At 41.3% G+C, this 19882-nt stretch overlaps 1 non-coding gene and 1 pseudogene across 1 annotated transcript; both read right to left on the reverse strand.

Annotated features, from left to right (window-relative positions):
• Positions 1 to 13586: 13586 nt before the first annotated feature.
• LOC132225191 (U6atac minor spliceosomal RNA) lies at positions 13587 to 13712 on the reverse strand. The gene has a single exon (XR_009450813.1). It is a non-coding gene; the product is annotated as a U6atac minor spliceosomal RNA (small nuclear RNA).
• Positions 13713 to 13857: 145 nt separating this feature from the next.
• On the reverse strand, positions 13858 to 13967 carry LOC132225185 (small nucleolar RNA SNORA11; annotated as a pseudogene).
• Positions 13968 to 19882: the final 5915 nt, after the last annotated feature.

Below are 19882 nucleotides of genomic sequence, written 5' to 3' on the forward strand. Positions count from 1 at the left end.
TATCGCTATGAAGCTCAGTGGTGGCTCTCTTGCAGGCTGAACTTGTGGTAGAAAATGCTGCTATAAAACTAAGCTCCTATTATCAATGGAAATGATACAACTCAAAAATAATTGAGTCACATAGCATCACACACCTGTAAGAAACCATGTGGACATAAGTATGATAATAAGTGGCAAGACCAAAGTGACAACCAGAGGCACCTGGCCTGCAGAGAGTTATGGAGATAGTTAATAAAACATGGTATCACAATGAAAAATAGATGGGCAGCCAATAAGGGTACTGCTCAGTCTGTACAAGAAAAAGAAAACAAATAGGTGAAGAGAATGGAACTATTTGGGAGCAAAGTTTTTGTGTATCTTTAAAAATAAGTTGGTGTTAATCTGAACTAGATTGTTATGAATTAATATTTAATTCATATATATCTAAAAGCCTAATATGCTGAGTGCCCAACCGAGCTGTGGACCGACCAGTCTCTATGATGCGCACTGACCACGAGGGGGCAGATGCTCCAACCGGTATGTTAGCTTGCTGCTGGGGTCTGGCCGATCGGGACTGGGTGAGACGGGGCTCGACACATCCTGGAGCCCTCCCATGGTCCCTCCCGTGGTCCCTCCCCAACCACTGGCCCTGATCATCTCCGATCGGGACTGGGCTAGATGGCCCTGATCAGCCCTGATCTCCAGCCAGGTGGAGGGACCCCACCCATGCACGAATTTCATGCACCGGGTCTCTAGTATCTTTATATATATAAAGCCCTAATATGCAAATAGACTGAACAGCGGAACAACCAAACAACCAGTTGCTATGACATGCACTGACAACCAGGGGGCACACGTGGAACATGGCAGGCATTGGTAGCAGGCAGCAGAGTGCGGAACATGGCGGGCATCGGTCGCGATGGGATGGTGGAGCAGGTGAGTGGGGGCACCAGACCAAGGCGGGGCGCCGGTTGCTGTCATGGAGGCAAGCCTCTGGTGGTTACTGAAATTCTTTGCTCCCACACGCCGCAGTCCCACCCAGCGCTCACACCTGCTGCCGGTGCTGGAGCCGCTGCTCGCAGCCACTCACAGCGCTCGGCGCCAGCCCCAATTACTCGGTACCATCAGTGGGTGTGAGTGGCAGCTGCCGGCCCTGATCGCCCCTCAGGGCTTCTCTACCTCCCCCTGCTCCTGAGGAGCGATTGGGGCCAACAGCTGCCTCTCGTACCCACTGCCAGCACTGATCCCCCTCACACCCGCTGCCGGCACTGACCCCCCCACACCCGCTGCCGGCACTGACCCCCTCACACCCACTGCCGGCACTGACCCCCTCACACCTGCTGCCGGCACTGACCCCTCTCGCACCCGCTGCCAGCACTGACCCCTCTCGCACCCGCTGCCGGCGCTGACCCCTCTCGCACCCACTGCTGGCACTTGCCCCAATCACTCCATGCCATCAGCGAGTGAGAGCGGGGCCCAGCACCGTCAGCATGTGGAAGCAGCAGCAGTGGGAGCGGGGCTTCCAGCAGACAGGGGACCAGGGCCAAGGTGGGAGGGGCCAGGCAGGGGCGCGGAGGATGGGCCGAGACCCACCCCTATGACCACTGCAGCCTCATAGCCCACAGTTCCTTTCAAGGTGCACAAATTCGTGCACTAGTGTGTGTGTGTGTGTGTGTGTGTGTGTGTGTGTGTGTGTAAATTACAAGGAAATTAAAATGGTACATTGGAAAATATCTTTTTTAAAATATGTTTTTTTAAATTGATTTCAGAGAGGAAGGGAGAGGGAGAGAGAAATAGAAATATCAATGATGAGAGAAAATCATCAATTGGCTACCTCCTGCACACCCTGCCCTGGGGATCGAGACTGCAACCCTGGCATGTGCCCTGACAGGTAATCGAACCATGACCTTCTGGTTCATGGGTTGGTGCTCAACCATTTAGCCACACCAGCTGGGTGGAAAATATCTTTTCAACACCAAAGAAGGCAATAGTATAGGAATACTCGGAACAAAAAAGTGTGGCACATAGAAAAGAAAGCAAATGGCAGCAGTAAATCCCTCATACATAAATGGACTCAGCCAGTTGACTTGCCTCTGTCACTGACCACACCATTGCTGGCACAATTGATGAGTGAATGAGCGACCATAGTAGAAACGATTGAGGCTTTCTGGGCCCAGCAACATGTGTTCCCACTTATCAGGGCTGATTTAGTTTTTGCCACTGGCTAATGTCCACCTTGACAGCAGAAGAGACCAATGCTGAGCTCCTGATGTGACACTATTCCTCAAGAAAACCAACCAACCATTTGGTGACAAGTTGACTACTTTGGGACCCTCTACCCTGAAAGAGCCTGTGATTCTTCTGACAGGAATGGAGACATATTCTGGTTATGGGTATTACCTTCAGGCCTCTCCCTAGGCTTATACAATGTTTGATCCACCAGCAAGGGACTTCATATAACAATGCATCAGACTAGGGGACCCAGTTTACACCAAAGATGGTGTGAAAGTGGACCCATGACCGTGGTGTCTACTGGGAGTATCATCTACTGGAAGGGTCCTCAAACTTTTTAAACAGGGGGCCAGTTCACTGTCCCTCAGACCGTTGGAGGGCCGGACTATAGTTTAAAAAAAAACCTATGAACAAATTCCTATGCACACTGCACATATCTTATTTTGAAGTAAAAAAACAAATGTTTTCGGCAGGCCGCATGTGGCCCGCGAGCCGTAGTTTGAGGACCCCTGACTACTGCAACCCTGGCATGTGCCCTGATCCAACAGAGCATTGGAACATCTTGCTGAAGGCGCAGCTGCAATGTAGCTCAGATGCAGTGCTCTGTGAATGCCATCTTCCAGGTTCCATTAAACACATCGAATCACAGATCTTTATATGGTTCAGTGTCCCCAACAGGAAGAATACAGGGGTGGGCAAAAGTAGGTATACAATTATTTGTATGGAAAATAATACAATAACTAATAAATAATAAAACAAGAATAAACTCTGTTTCGCATACTCACCACTGAGTAAGCCTACTTTTGCCCATCCTGTACATAGGTCTGAGAAGCAAAATATGGAAGTAGGAGTGGTCCTGCTTATCATCACTCCCAATGACCCCTTAGGGAATGTGTGCTTCCTGTTCCTGCTATTCAGGACTCTGCAGGGTTAGAGGACCTGGTTTCTAAAAAGGGAATATTTCCACAAGAGGATACAGCAAAAGTCCCTTTGAGTTACTAGTTAAAACTACTGCTTGGGTATTTTAAACTCCTAGTGTCCAGGGATAAGTGGACCAAAAGTAGAGGAACAGCTTGGTGGGAGATTAAGCCTAATCGCAGGGAGTTATGTCTGCTGTTGTACACTAAGAATGTTTTAGCACCCAATCTACTTGGATACTTCTTATTATTCCCTTGCCCTGTTGCAATGGTAAATGAGTAATGGAGCAAGGACATGGCAACTAGGAACTCACATCTCTTTGGGATGGGAATCTACATTATGCACCCAGGTAAGTCACCAAGAGAAGTGTGGCTGAGAAGGAGAGAAATTTAGAAAGGATGGTTGAGGAGGGAGGCTGTAAGTTTTAACTGCAGCTCTAAGACCAGCTGCAGCAATGAAGGCTTCTCTTCTCTTTTTTTAAATATCTTAATTAAATTCAAAGAGGAAAGGAGAGGGGGAGAAAGAGATAGGAACATCAAAGATGAGAGAGAATCATCTATTGGCTGCATCCTGCATGCTTCCCACAACCCAGGCATGTGCCCCGACCAAGGAATCGATCCATGACCTCCTGGTTCATAGGTCTATGCCCAACCACTGAGCAACACCGGCCAGGCAGGTCTTCTAAGTTTCCCCAGAAGAGTCTCATCGGAAACATGGAGAAGCTATTCCTCAACATATATGAAGAAGTGGATCTGAGAGCAGCACAGGGAATGAACATGGAGATGAGTCACTGAAATCTCCCTTTGCAAAAGGACTTCTTGTCCCAGCTACTTGAAATAATGTCTGGCAGACAGCCTTCAGTTATCAGCTCCTACAGCTGCAGAGAGCTGCCTCCTCAAAGCTCACACCTTTTAGGGCACAGCCCTCATCCAATGACTAATCAAGGCCTGGTTTTAAAGCCCAGACATTTCAACCTGGTTTGGGACAGTGCTGAAGGGCCATTTCAGCTCCAGAGCTCCCCTTGGGGTCCGTTGAGGTTGCTGGGCCTTCCTCACAGCTTGCTTTTCCGTCTGTTTAAGCCTGCTTCCTTCTCTTCCCTACCGCAGGTGTTGATCTCAAAGGCACTCCCTAACAAGCATCCTGGACACCAAATTCTGACTCAGAGGCTTCTTCCTGCAGAGCCTAAATTGTGAACATGCCCCATCATCCCAAATACTTGTAGTGTGTGTTTCTTACTAATGAGAGCTTTCATCTACATAACCCCGGTATAACTATCAAAATCAGGAATTTAACATTGATATGTTAATGTCTAATCCTCAGACCCCATTCAAATTTTGCCAATTATATTCTTCTTACAGTAAAAGGATCCTGACCAGAAATTATGCATTGCTTTTGGTTGTGTCTTCTTCAGTCTTGAACAGTTCCCTAATCTTTACTTTTATGATCTGGACAGTCTTTCAGATGACAGGCCACTTATTTTTGTAGAATGTCCCTCAATTTGGGTTTGTCTAAGGCTTTTTCATGATCAGGTTCAGGTTATGCATCTTTGGCAGAACTATCAGAGGAGTGATGCAGTGTGCTCATTGCATCCCATCAGGTGGCAAATGACTGGTGCCGTTAACTTGATTAAGGTGGTGTCTGCCAGGCTTTGCCACTCTAAAGTTACTCTTTTCCCCCATTGTAATTATTTTGGTTGAGGAAATACTTTGAGGCTATCCCATTCGTCACCAAACTTCCTATTTCATTTATTTATATCCATATTGGGTAAGGAATTCTAATTTTATTCAATCCATTACTGTAATTATTTTGACAGTCTAACTGTTCCATGTTTGATCAGTGGAAGCCCCTTTAAATTGGCTTACTTTATAAAAAATATATTTTTATTTATTTCAGAGAGAAAGAGAGAGGGAGAGATAGAAACATCAATGATGACAGAGAATCACTGATAGGCTGCCTCCGGCACACCCCTCACTGGGGATCAAGCCTGCAATCGGGCATGTGCCCTGACCAGGAATCGAACCATGACCTCCTGGTTCATAGATTGACGCTCAATAACCGAGCCAGGCCAGCCAAGCCAAATTGGCTTCTTTATCCTCTTGCCATGTCGCCATCATTCTTTTTGTATTTTCTGGCTTGTTCCAAGGTAGTCCAAGGTGATTTTGTACTTTCCCTGCCCCAGTCCTAGAATCAGCCATTTCTCCAAGGAGCTCTTGTTCCTTTTGGTGGAGAATGGCATTTAGAAACTAAGATCTCGGTCTTAGGTGTTCTCATTGCTACTGAGGTGTCACTGTTCTAGGCTTTCACAGTGAACAGAGCTAGGGATGATCCTATATAATAAAAGCCTAATATGCTAAGTGTCCGGTCATCCATTTGGCCATTCAACCAATCAAAGTGTAATATGCTAATGACATGCTAAGGCTGCTCAACTGCTCACTATGACGTGCACTGACCACCAGGGTGTAGACACTCTGACCTGTAGGTTAGCTTGCTGCTGGGGTCCGGATGATCAGGACTGAGCGAGAGGAGCCAGACACACCCTGGAGCCCTCATGCGGTCCCTCCCTGGCTGGCCAACCTTCCGCATCCCTCCCTGGCCCTGATCGTGCAGCAGTGGGCTCTCTCGACCTGGCCTGTGCCCTCTCACAATCTGGACCGAGGGACACCCTGCCCCGAGTGCATGAATTTCATGCACTGGGCCTCTAGTATGAAATACATGTAATAGTATGTAAAAAATATACATATATGTATATTTACATGTTTACACAAACACACATTTACTTCTATATCTAAATATTTTCAAACTCATGAGCTTACTCCAATTCTAATCCAACACCAACTAGTTCATTCTTGTTTTTTCACTTTTCATATATATAACTGCTATCTCTACCAGTGAGAAACCTGATTCCCATCATATACTTACTCATGATCAATCCTTCTGTACATAAACAATCTTCTGTACATAAACAAATACTGGGTAAGGAATTCTAATTTTATTCAATCCATTACTGTAATTATTTTGACAGTCTAACTGTTCCATGTTTGATCAGTGGAAGCCCCTTTGATTGCTCCTGTCCCCCCCAGTGTGGACACCCTCCTCACCCTGCATTGAGCTGCTGCTCTGCCCAGATAGCTTCTGCATCTTGTTTGGGATTCAGTGCCTTGAGGTGGACCAGCCCCTGCATAGTCACCCTCTTTGCCCTGGTCTGACACCCTGTGACAGATGGCCTTCCTTCATGGATGCCCTTGTTACCTATTTTGATCTCGGCATCCATGCTAGCCCTCCTCTCTTCCTCTCCCCTTCCCCTGCCCCATGTGGATAGCTATCTGACCCCAACAATAGCTATCTGTTGGGCCTCAACACCTAGCATAGACTGCCCCTCTGTAGAGATACCATTCTCACTCTGCTCAGGATACCATGCTGGTATCCACTCCCCATAGAGACACTCTCTTCATCCCAGTCAGGCCTCATGCCATACAGATGCCCTTCTCGGGCTCTGACACCTGCACCAGGCTAATCTCTTACTCAGATGCCCTCCTTACACCTCCCGACCACCATGGATTCACATTCCTCCCATAGACACCCGCCTTGCATGGCCCCATGTACTGGCTTTTGGATTGATTTGTGCAGGAAGGGGAGGGCAGAGAGTGGGAAGGTGGAGGAAGAAGTGGCAGACCATTAATTCATTTTTTAGTTCATTTTAAATAGAACCATTTTTCTGAGATTCACTTCCATTTTTATTGTTGGCTAGATCTATTTCTGTCATCATGTCTGTTAAATTCATATTTGTTGGGAGCCAAAGCTGCCTGCTTAGCCCATTTTTTATCTATGATGGTGACCATATCATTTACCAGAACCATATGGCTCACACAGGTCAGTACATAACAGACTGCTCAACTGAAAATTCCCTTCTCTCACCATTTCTTAAAAAGCTTTACTTACTGACTTGAGAGAGCGATTTGTTGTTTCACATATCTATGCATTCAGTGGTTACTTCCTGTATGTGCCCTGACTGGGGAAGGACCCTGCAACCTTGGCATATTGGGGTGATGCTCTAACCAACTGAACTACTCGGCTAGGGCCCTCACCATTCTTTTCATTTGGGTTTTCAGGATAATATATACTAGTAGATATGAACATGCATATTTAGGAAAGGGGTATCTTGCTTTAGTACTTTCCACTTCTTTTCCATTTCCTCTATTCCTTTTTCTATCAGAACTCTGTTAATATTGCTAGGTTCGTTTAAATGGAATCTCAGTTGACTAATTTTGTTAGATTTTTTTTCCCATAGGGAGATATTTCATATGTCCTAAAGCTGTATCAACAACCCCAGATTCCACTAAATGAATTATTCACTTCTCTTAAAATGTGTCCAAGCTGTTCTACCTGTGTGCCTTTATTCATCCTGGTGTTCTGCCAGATCCATCCTCTCATCGCTTCTCTAAGGTCAAAGCCCTACATGATGCAAGATATACTTCACTTCCCACCAAAGCCTTTGCCAGTATTCCCAACCCTGGACCCCCATAGACTTTTGTGTGCATCTATAACATACAGCCATTCCTGACATTCTCATTAACATTTCTAGGAGATGGATACTAGTTCCTTGGGTATTGGTAGCATTTTTTTTTTCATTTGTTTACTCCCTGGTAGCCTTGCACATGGTGGAGGCTCTACACATATTTGTTGAATTGAAACATAATAAAGGTTTATATATTTTATATTACTTTTTCCTTACATAGTACACTCTTCAAAACCCAATTTCCTAGTAGTCCTTTCTGGCCTGAGACCTACATTTTCTACTTCATAGGAGAGAAAGATGTTTACTTTTATCATCTGAAGGGCAAGGAAATGAAGGTGTTTATCTTTTTCCAACATGATGCAATAGGTTGTGTTAGTATGCCAAGAGAAAAAAATCTATTCCCAAAGCAAATTCATATTTGCCTATGGAAATTTATATTTTTATCCTGCCCAAATGGTGTACCATTTGGAAGTTATTAAATATTGACATTGCCTCTAGGACATATGCATTACTTTACGCAGTGAATAAAATATTTTCACCTGCAGAGAGATGGCCCCAATTCCTCACTCCCCGTAGGAATTATGTAACTGCAGCAGGAGACCAATCTGCTTCTTTTGTATTGGTCTTAGCCTGGATTCTCATAATCTGTTCCAAAGTAGGGCATTGTACAAAAATCTAGGCTGTTTTGTCATATTTTTTCTCTATTTTAACTCTTTATTGCAAGGGCAATCATTAGATTGCAAATCCTTTGACTCGGAGAGGTATCTTCGAACTCTTTTGTAGCCTTCTTTAAAAAAAAAGAATCTTCACCCAATCAGCTGCCTCCTGCAGTCCCCCTACTGGGGCGAGCCCACAACCCTGGGCATGTGTCCCAACCTGGAGTGGAACCAACAACCTTTCAAAGCAGGGAACCACGCCCAAACAACTGAGCCATACTGGCCAGGGCTTAACCTTCTCGTTCTGAATCATGCCTTGAAATTGGAAGGGGTGGAGAAAGAAGGATTGGGGACAATGGAAAGCTTTTCCTGTATACTATTAAACTCTTTCTGACAGATATCTGGGGTAGGCTGAATCAATGAACATTTTGCCCATGTATATTTGCATATCTGTCAAATTATTTTCTCAGGATAAATTTCTAGACATGGAAATGTTGAATCAAAGAGTATACCCATTTACAATTTAGATAAATAGTGCCAAATTGCCCTTTCAAAAGGTTGTCTTGCCCTGACTGGTTTGGCTCAGTGGATAGAGCGCCGGCCTGTGGACTGAAGGGTCCCAGGTTCGATTCCGGTCAAGGGCATGTACCTTGGTTGCGGGCACATCCCCAATGGGGGGCGTGCAGGAGGCAGCTGATCGATGTTTCCAACTCTTTATTCCTCTCCCTTCCTCTCCGTAAAAAACCAATAAAATATATTTTTTTAAAAAAAGGTTGTCTCATTTTTATACTCCCTCACCAGTATATGACAATGCCTTGAAAAACATAATTTAAATGATTACATAGTATTTCAGTTTATGGATGTTTATTTGCTCAATTCCCTATTATGGTATTGCCAATTTTTCATTTCCAGAAGTAATGCTATAATAAACACCTGTGTACATCTTCATGTGAATCTCTTATTTTCCTAAGATAAATTCCTGGATGTTGAATTAACAATCAAAGATAAGAATGTTTTTATGACCTATTGATACATATTATCAGCTTCTGGTCAATATTTAGAACTTAATGTTGTTTTAAGAATTTACTTGATGCTGAATAGAAAAATATTTCTAATTGTTTATATTGTTTTTGGAAATAAAGTCTTAATGACTTTCAAATAAACTTCAGGCTGTTTTCCCTTTAGTTACTTTTTTGGCATTTTAAGCTGAGGATTCTAGCCTATTCCTCCATCCAAATTTTGTTTCTGTGTTAAGTAGCAGATAAAAAAAGTATATGCATGTGTGTTTGCACGTTGGAAAGTTAAATGTATCCATATGACAATATGAACCATTATTAACCTAAAATGTCACACCATTTTAAGGTAAGGGATTAGCCCTTAATAAATAAGGAAATAAATTGCAGTCAAGGAAATAAAATCTTCACTGGACTCTTTAGGGAAAGTTCATTTTATGAAGCTGAAGAAAAAAATGTAACATTTCCCCAAAAGGTAACAGTTACTTTAAGTGTGTTGCTTTATCAGTAGATACATAAAAATCAGAGTGCCTGGCCCTAACTGGTGTGGCTCAGTGGCTAGAGCGTCGGCCTGCGGACTGAAGGGTCCCAGGTTCGATTCTGGCCAAGGGCATGTACCTTGGTTGCGGGCACATCCTCAGTAGGGGGTGTGCAGGAGGCAGCTGATCGATGTCTCTCTCATCTATGTTTCTAACTCTCTGTCCCACTCCCTTCCTCTCTGTAAAAAAATCAATGAAATATATTTTTAAAAAATCAGAGTGCTTACAGCTGAAAAAATGTTTCCTTAGTGTTTTGTTGTTTTTGAATTGGGAAAAAAAGAAAAACCAAAAAATACTTCTAAAAATATGTTTTTAAAAAAGAAAAATACTTTTAAATTTTTGTTGTGTTTTGATTATTGTCTAAAGTTAGATTTTCAAATCTCTTCTCTCATTCACACCAATGCCACAAACACTCTCCTGAGGCAATTTTTGTGTTAAGGAAAACTGGTAAGTGTGTGTGTGTGTGTGTGTGTGTGTGTGTGTGTGTGTGTGTGAGAGAGAGAGAGAGAGAGAGAGAGAGAGAGAGAGAGAGAGAGAGAGAAAGGAGAGAATTTTGGGAGGGGGGGGAAGGAGAGAATTTGGGGTATGCTATCACCATCTTGTGGCCTTTTGCCATATTACCATTAATGGTTTTAATACCATAATGCCTTTTGGCAATTGCAAGCATGAAGTATGGTGTATCTCCTTTTAGAAATCCCTCTATGGATTAGATGAAATATGGTGAGGGTCAGATACAGCCTACATGCCAACGGTTCCCCCTTACAATGAGATGATATTTCTGCTGTATTCTCACAGATTCTAAAATAACCCATTGAATGAGTGTCAGATGAGAATCAGATTTATCAGGGTGATCACTTAGTAAGTAATATAATGTCTTATTACTATGTTATATACCTGAAACTAATGTAATATTGTATATTAACTGTCATTGGAAAATAAAACATTATTTGAAAAAAATGAAATATTGAAAATTTTCATCAAAAATAAAATAACCAGTTGAATAAAGGTATCTAGTGAAGAGATTTAAAGGGTTTTGTTGTAGTGAAACTTTCAGGGCTTTTTCTTTATTTTTTAATTGAATTTATTGGGGTGACAGGTTACGGGTGAACAATTCTGTAATAAATTATCTGTATATTGTGTGTTCACCACCCCCCCTTTACCCTCTTCTACCTCCCCCTCTGGTAATCACCATATTGTTGTCTGTGTCTATGAGTTTTGTTTTGTTTGCTTAATCCCTTCACCTTTTTCACCCGGACCCACAATCCCCTCCCTTCTGACAGCTTGAAATTTTCAATTTTGTCTTTTCTGTTTGAGCCGAATCTGTTTTAGTGGTTCCTTTTGATTTGTTAGGATATTGGCTGGCAGGAGAGTCTATAACATTTAATTTTTTTTCTCTCTTTGGTTATCCTGTTAAGAGTGTGTTTTTCCCCCCATTTTTTATTTCAATAGTCTTTGTACGAATTTATTATGTTCTTTTAAAAAGTTTTTGCCACCCTCTTTTCTCGTGGATGGTTCCTCCTTTCCCTTTGTCTTTTTCATCGATTTTTCCTTCTTTTTTCTCCTTCCTCATACTTCTCATTTTCAATTTCTTTGGTCTCCTGGCTGCATATCACTTTACTCATTCGGCTGGCTCTACTAACACCCACACCCACAGCAGCCAGCCCTCCCCGTTCTGTGTCCTCCCTTCTTTGTTCCTTCCAACGCCTTCCACCAGAAGTTGAAGTTCCGGCTCTGTAATGTGGAGTGCACTGACCTCATCCGGTCTGCTGCATGGGTCTTTTAAGGACATAGCTCCCTGGTAACCCTTAAGCATCTGGGAGAGACTAAATCCAACCTACTCAGGGAAGCCAGTCCCTAAATCTAACTCTAGATTCAAGAGCAAAGGGACCATCTTTGCTTCACTCCTAAGAAATCATTTCTGACTCATTACCTTCCCTTCTTTTTTCTTAACATAAATGCAAATTTTCATAGGAAGTGCCCTGGGACTTTTCCAAACTCACATTTGCACAGAGAGCAATTATATACCAGTGCTTTGGAGTTGACAGCTGAATCTTATAAAAGTGAGTTAGATTAATGATGATGACAGGAAAGAGATTTGGGGAAAAGACTTGCTATCATTTTGGAAAACAGTTTAAATTTTATTATGTGATGTTTGTCTTTTTTTTTTATTGCCTGAAAACTCTTCCATGAGCAAACCAGCTTTACATTTACATAGTTTTTATAACTCCAACTGAATAAACTGAGGTCCTACATAAAAATAATTATTATTAGAGTCCACCATGGATTATGACCAAACAACTTTCATTTATTAGCTCAAGAACCCAGACTTACACATTCTTCAGATCTGAACACTTCTAGTCATAGAATCCTAGATGCCAAATTAGTAAGAAAAATATAGTTGAATGAAGGATATACATATTCCCTAAAGGAGATTTTTCCCCCCTCCTATTCTAAAACTAATCCATGTTTGTTTTAGAAAATTTAGAAAACAGAGAAAAGAACAAAATTTTAAAAAATCTTAGCATCCAGAGTTAACTAAGCAGTAATGACATTTTGGTATCTATCTTTTTACTTCTTTTAAATTTAATTTTGGCCCAGCTGGCGTGGCTCAGTGGTTAAGCATCAACCTATGAACCAGGAGGTCACAGTTCGATTCCCGGTCAGGGCACATGTCTGGGTTGTGGGCTCCATCCCCAGTGGGGAACGTGCAGGAGGCAGCCAATCAATGATTCTCTCTCATCATTGATGTTTCTATCTCTGTCTCTCTCTACCTTCCTTTCTGAAATCAATAAAAATATATTAAATATATATATATATATAAAAAATTAATTTTGCAATCCAGCTACTTGGGACAAAATTAAAATAATACAAAAAGGTACACAATACAAAGTGATGTTTTCTTCCTACTATCCTCAAATCCCCTGGCTCCTCTCCTCTGGGGAAGCCACCGTTTCCAGCTTCTGTTGCAGTCTCCCAGAGATAATCTATCCATTTACATGTTATTTACACACACACACACACAAACACACACTTAAATTTTAATAGCAGCTTTATTCAGGTACTGAAATTATAAGTGTGTGTGTGACATTATAAAAGTCAAGCAGTGCTACTAAACTTAAAATATTCAGTGTTTACAATATTATGACTAAGCAAGCCTTATTAGCTAAGTGGCCTACGGCAAAGCCACTCAGCTTCTCTGTGCTTCCTTCAGGTTCTTTAACTATAAAACAGCAATATAGCCCAGCTGGCGTGGCTCAGAGGTTGAGTGTCGACCTATGAACCTAAGGCTACTGTTTGATTCCTGGTCAGAGCACATGCCCAGGTTGTGGGTCAATCTCCAGTGTGGGGGGCTGCAGGAGGCAGCTGATCAATGATTCTCTCTCATCATTGATGTTTCTTTCTTTCTTCTTTTTTAATCTTTAAATTCTTTATTAGTTAAGGTATTACAAATGTGTCCTTATCCCCCCATTGACCCCCATCCTCCCCCCCCCCCCCCCACTCATATTGTCATCCCCCTGTTGTCCATGTCCCTTGGTTTGGCTTATATGCATGCATACAAGTCCTTTGGTTGATCTCTCCCCCTTACCCGCTCCCTCCCCTACTTTCCCTCTGGGGAGTGATAGTCTGATCGCTGTTTCTCTGTCTTTGGATCTGTCCCTGTTCATCAGTCTATGTTGTTCTCTATATTCCACAAAGGAGCGAGATCATGTGGTACTTATCTTTCTCTGACTGGAAAAAACAGTGGTTAGATGCCACGAAGTAGGTGGCAATGCCTTAACCGTATGCGTGTTGTTAGGCCCGAGAGCCTCTTCCATTCTTGTCAAGGGGAGTGCTAACCTTCTCTCCTATCATACAACACTCATCATTGATGTTTCTATCTCTCTCTCCCTCTCCCTTCCTCTCTGAAATAAATATTAAAAAAAAGTTCTCAAGGTTCATCCATGTTGTATATTAGCATCTATGAGGACTTCTTTTTTTTATGTATAGGGTGTAATGTCACAGTCACAGGAAGGCCATAGTATTCTGCCACCCGTGAGGAGTAAGCCCAAGTTGCTGTTGCACGTGTTGTACACAGAGAAGCCATTCTTCAGGCGCTCTGCTCTCTCTACACCCAATATGAGGACTTTATTAAAAAACAAAACAAAACAGTAGCTGGCAAAAGTATTAACTCGTTATTATCAGCTTAGCCACATAGTATGCTGTATGCGCATTCATTTTGTTTTTCTTGGCGTTAATAATTGCCTTGATTTTCTGTTTGCTTGGTTTTAATGTGTCAGTTACACATTTTTAATATACTGATTACAAAAAAATACTCATTCAAAATATTCAAACATATCAATATATAAACTTAAAACGTATATGTATATAAAATATATTTATTATTACAGTATATGCCATTATTGTGTCTCATCCTCCACCAAAATGCAAGTTTCTGAGAACAGACATTTGGTCTATTTTATTTTTTGTTGTATTTCCAGTGCCTACATTCGTTTCTGACACAGAGAAAGCACTAAAATCCTTATTGGATGAGAAAATGTAGCAGGTATTCCATTAATTCATTTCCTCCTTAGCCTGCTTTCTCTTGGACCTTCTGTCCCCTTGCTCCAGTTTAGAACAGCAGCCCTGTAGGCCTACAGGCCCACCTATCATCCTGCTCATTTCTTTTACCTCTTTCCAAGTGGGTTTCCTGCCTCTAAAGCTTTTTTTTTCTTGGTTTCGTCTCTCATTTTGGTGGACTACAATTCATAGATTGTAAAATTTCTGAGTAACTTACAATTGGCATTGATGTGTAACAAACCTACTCAAAATGTAGAGGCATTATGCCACAACACCCACTATTGTCTCCTGGTCTCTGTGAGACAGGAATGGAGGAAAGCTCAGCTGGGCATTTGTGGCCTGGGGTCTCTCACTGAGGTTGCCTTCGGGCTAGAGCTGGAAAGGCAAGGGGTCTGCAGCAGCTGGGGGCTGTCCGGATCTCTCTTTATGTAGTTTCAGGGCCTCCCCATTTGGTCTCTCAGCCAGATCTATTCGGGCTTCTTCAAAGAATCACAGCCTCAGGGCAGTTAGACCGCTGAGGTAGAGGCAGGCTTCTGCCCAATATCATTATTCTTCCCCTGTACTTCATGATAATTTGATGGATATAGAATTCGAGAGCGGATCATTTGCCTTGAGGATTTTGTTTTCTAACAATTCTGCATTGCTTTCTAACTTTCAAAAATTGTTATTGAGAAGTCCAGTGTCACTTTAACGCCACAGCCGATTTTCCTATACATAAATTTTTTAATGTTCTCTTTATCCCCAGTGTTCTTTCTGAAATTTCATGTGAATCAGAGAATAGATTTGATAAACTAGCTTAAGTCTTGCTTGGTTGGATTTTAGGTTCTGCTCAATTTTATGTCCTGAAAACTGGGTTCGTTCACATTACTTCATTAATCTAGCTTGAATTAGCCTATCAGTCTTAGTCTGTTTGAGCTGCTATAACAAAATACCTCTGACTGGGTAGCTTATAAGTAATAGAAATTTATTCCTCACAGTTCTGGAGGCCAGAAGGTCCAAGATCAAGGGGCCAGTATGATTGCATTTAAGTGACAGCTGGTTCAAAGCCAGCCCTTTCTGTCTCCTCACAGAAGTGCTATAGAGTTCTCTGATAAGAGTACTAATCCTATCCATTATGGCTTCCCCCCAATGACCTAATCACCTCCCAAAGGCTCACCTCCTAATACATCACTTTGATATTAGGATTTCAAGATGAATTTTGAAGGGGACACAAACATTCACACTATAACACTGTCTAAGCCAGTGATGGCGTACCTATGACACGCGTGTCTGAAGTGACACGCAAACTCATTTTTTTGGTTGATTTTTCTTTGTTAAATGGCATTTAAATATATAAAATAAATATCAAAAATATAAGTCTTTGTTTTACTATGACTGCAAATATCAAAAAATTTCTATATGTGACACGGCACCAGAGTTAAGTTAGGGTTTTTCAAAATGCTGACACGCCGAGCTCAAAAGGTTCGCCATCACTGGTCTAAGCAATGTTTTCTGACTAACCCCCATTTCATAATGATCATTTTCTGGCTTTCCATTCTTCAGCACCTGTACATAGTTCATAATTTACTTCTGAAACTAAAATTCTTTAGATATTTTAGATTATGTTTCATCTATTATTTTTTAAAATGTGTGTTTTTAAATTGATTTCACAAAGTGGAAAGGAGAGGGAGAGACAGAAACATCAATGAGAGAGAAACATCGATTGGCTGCCTCCTGAACGCCCTCTATTGGGGATCGAGCCTGAAAACCAGGCATGTGCCCCAACCCAGAATTGACTGGCGACCTCTTGGTGCCTGGGATGACAATCAATTAACTAAGCCACACTGGCTAGGCTGCTAGTATTTTTATATTCCTATTTTTTTTATAATCCTATTTTTTATAGCACCTATTGCAGGAACCCAATTCAGTAAAGAATCTAATAAAAGCATACTATAAGTGAATAAATGTTTGGTGTCTTCTAATAAATGAGTTTCCCCACTGCTTGCTTCTCTCTTCCTTCCTTTAATTCAGACCAATATGCCCCTTCTGAAAACTAGCTCCCTCTACAGTACCCAGAAATAAGTCACATGGTCCTTCTGTGGACTGGCAGTTTACCATAAATGGAGTGAATTTTCAGTTAATGTATTGTTTAATTACACCATTGTTTTCCCCCTAAGTATTTAAGATATACAAATTTAAAAACACATATTCCTTTTTTGCAACTTGATATGAGCGTATAATTTATGAGTTGTCAAGATTTTTTTTTATCTTGTAAGAATGTAAGGATACATTGTGTGGCAATGCAATCACTCACCCCAGTTGAGTCCCTGTTCTTTGAGTAGGGGTATTACGGTGTTTCAAAGTCACTATCCTCAGGATCTCTCCTTACGTTATGAAGGCAGAACATGGAGAAAAGAGACAATCTCTCAAAAACGAGGAAACAAGGTAAAGTTACTCTTGGAGTTGTTTTATTCAATCTTACGCACCTAATAGATGAAATTCTTCATCTGTGGGAGTAAATCAAGAAATTATCTTGCCCAGCTGCTGTAGCTCAGTGGGTGAGTGTGGACCTATGAACCAGGAGGTCAGAGTTCAATTCCAGTCAGGGTAGGGGGCATGCAGGTGGCAGCTGATCAATGATTCTCTTATCATTGATGTTTCTATCTCTCCTCCCTCCCTCTCTGAAATCACTAAAAATATATTTTAAAAAAAGAGAGAGGCCCGAAATTAAGAAAAGAAAAAAGAAATTATCTTAATTATGCCGGAGGGAGGTCCATCCTTGTTGCTTGACACAGTCGCTGCAGGGAAGAAACATCTGCACAGCATATGTTTCAAGGTACCTGGTGTATACGGCATACTGTTCTTAATATGTTTGCTCCCCCCTTTTTAGCACTATGTGTTATAACCAGAACCACCTCCCTGAGAAAGGTTGTTTCCCCAGGTGGGGATTTTTCCCTGGAGTTAGAGGTTAACAGGACTAAGGAAGGGAATAAATCAGTAAAACCCCTTAACTAAGTGCCAGGCGGGTAGTTAATCACCTTAACTAGGAACAATCACGCTTAAACTACATAATCTTTACTTAGAAAATCTCCTTCAGTTACTTCCTTGTAGTTTAACAAAACAGTAGAGTAGTGACCTTGGAATGGAGATAACACCTTTGGAATAGAATGGACAGGATTAAAATCAACAGAACTAGATGGAGAGGGGATTTTTTGGCAAAGGTCAGATAAACTATGGACATGAAACAAGGAACTGTAGAAGGTTAAGGGAGGACCCAAAATATACCATTTGTAACTACAGAGGCATGCTTATAGGATCAAATGGTATAAATACAGATGTAACAGGAGAATAAAGAGGGAACCTGGCTATGCTGATCATCTGAACGCTGCTGCCTCCGTGTCATTCCTTGTTTGCTGACTCTGTCCACACCTTTGGGAACACCTGGACTTGCTGGGGCTGGACCCCAACATAATTAGTTAAACACAAACCCAATGGGATGAACTTTCCCATCTCTGGTAGTAAATGAAAAAGTATTATTAACACTCTAAACATCACTGAAAGTGACCTGGGTATAATCTCAGGCAAGCCACACTGGAAATGATTATTAATTGAGCTGAAATCTAATTGATGTATTACCTCCCATCTAAAGAAAGACAATGAATGGAAGAGAAATGATCAGCATAAGGTATAGTAGAAACAAACAAACAAAAACAATCAGAAGTTATTTGCTTTGAATTGTCCATTTGGGGAAACACATTAATTCTGCTATGCATGATAGGGGTATGGTGGTTCAACATGCTTCACTGTAATTCAATTTAAAATTTAATCAATACACTTTTCAAGGATAGTACTTTAAATGAAAATGAAACTGAATCTCAAGAAAATATTCCAGTATTCCAGAAAGTTTTAAAGTGACCCCATCTACCTACTCTTACATCATCCACTTTATACACAACAGCTCTAGGACTGATGATAACATACTCAGTCCCATGTCTTTCCCATTTGAACCTTGTCAGGCACAATTTTTTGCAAAAAAAAATATATCTCATAATCTCCAAACTAAAAACGCATGTTGCTTGTCCAAGGTCAAAACCCTTATATTGACCTAATTAGGTAATAATTTAACACAAGATGTACATTTTTAAAAACAAAATTTTAAGCTTTGTAAAAGAGGCCTTAGCCAGTTTGGATCAGTGGTTGGAGCATGGGCCTCAGACTGAAGGTCTGAGTTCGATTTTAATCAAGGGCACTACCTTGGTTGCAGAGTTGATGCCCAGCCCTGGTCCAGACGTGTGCAGGAGGCAACCAATTGGTGTGTCTTTCTCACATCCATGTTCTTCTCTGTCTCTCCCCCTCCCTTTCACTCTCTTTAAAAATCAATAGAAAACATATCCTTGGGTGAATACTAACAACAATAACAACAACAAAAACACGAGAGAGAGAGAGAGAGAGAGAGAGAGAGAGAGAGAGAGAGAGACCCAGTTCTTTAATGTGAGCAAGGCACTTTTGAGCTTCTGTAAGGCAAAAGGATTTACCTAGCACTAACCTATTATGAAAACTATTACTGTCTGATTTTCCAATGTACAATTGTAGCCACATTTCCTAGCAAAATTATTTTTTTTCTTGGCAAAATAAGCCAATGGAACCCTCTTGAATAGTGTTCTAGTGCAGTTTGCAATCATTTAGTAAATCATGAAATCATATTTAATGGGTGCACTGCCTATCAGCATTAAAAATAAAACTAACATAAAGCTGAAATGGGATAAAACAAAGGAGAATAAGAATAATAGACTGCGCCTTAGAAGTAAGGACGTATTGTTTTGTGAAATATTTATTTCAATTTTTTTTTACATAATGTGCATCCTGGATTAGGATGGAAATTTTTTAAAAATACATTTTTATTGATTTTAGATAGAGAGGAAGAAACATTCATGTAAGAGAGAAATGTCTATCAGTTGCCTCCTGTACACACCCAACCCGGATCACACTGGCAACCTGGGTATATGCCTTGACCGGGAATTGAACCGGTGACCTTTAGGTGTGAAGGAGGATGCTCAACCAATTGGGCTACACCGGCCAGGCTGATGGAAATATTTAATTTTTGAGATAACACGGCTCTAAAGCTGCAAGTGGTCGCAGGAAGGCCCTTTGGTAGGAGGGGCCGCTGAAAGGTCCTCCCTTTTCCAATTACATACATACCTGCATGAAGCCAGGTTTTCTTCCTATGCGGCAAAACAGGTAGAATGTAAAAGCAGGTGTGAGAATTCAGCCTTCTTCTTTTAACAGACTGGATATAAAAGCAGGTATGAGAATTCAGCTGACTTAAACCAAACAGTAAAGATATTTTAAAAACTGTGAAACAATTTCACTCTTCTATTTTTTTTCTTAGAAAAATTTAGTCATGTAAACTTTAAAAATGTTACTTATATTAACCTGAATTTTTAAAATTTATGCTTTGATTACTAATACGGTAAATAGCAAAAGATAGAACCC

The sequence above is a fragment of the Myotis daubentonii genome, chromosome 1 (assembly GCF_963259705.1).
Source record: "Myotis daubentonii chromosome 1, mMyoDau2.1, whole genome shotgun sequence".
NCBI classification, from domain to species: Eukaryota; Metazoa; Chordata; class Mammalia; order Chiroptera; family Vespertilionidae; genus Myotis; species Myotis daubentonii.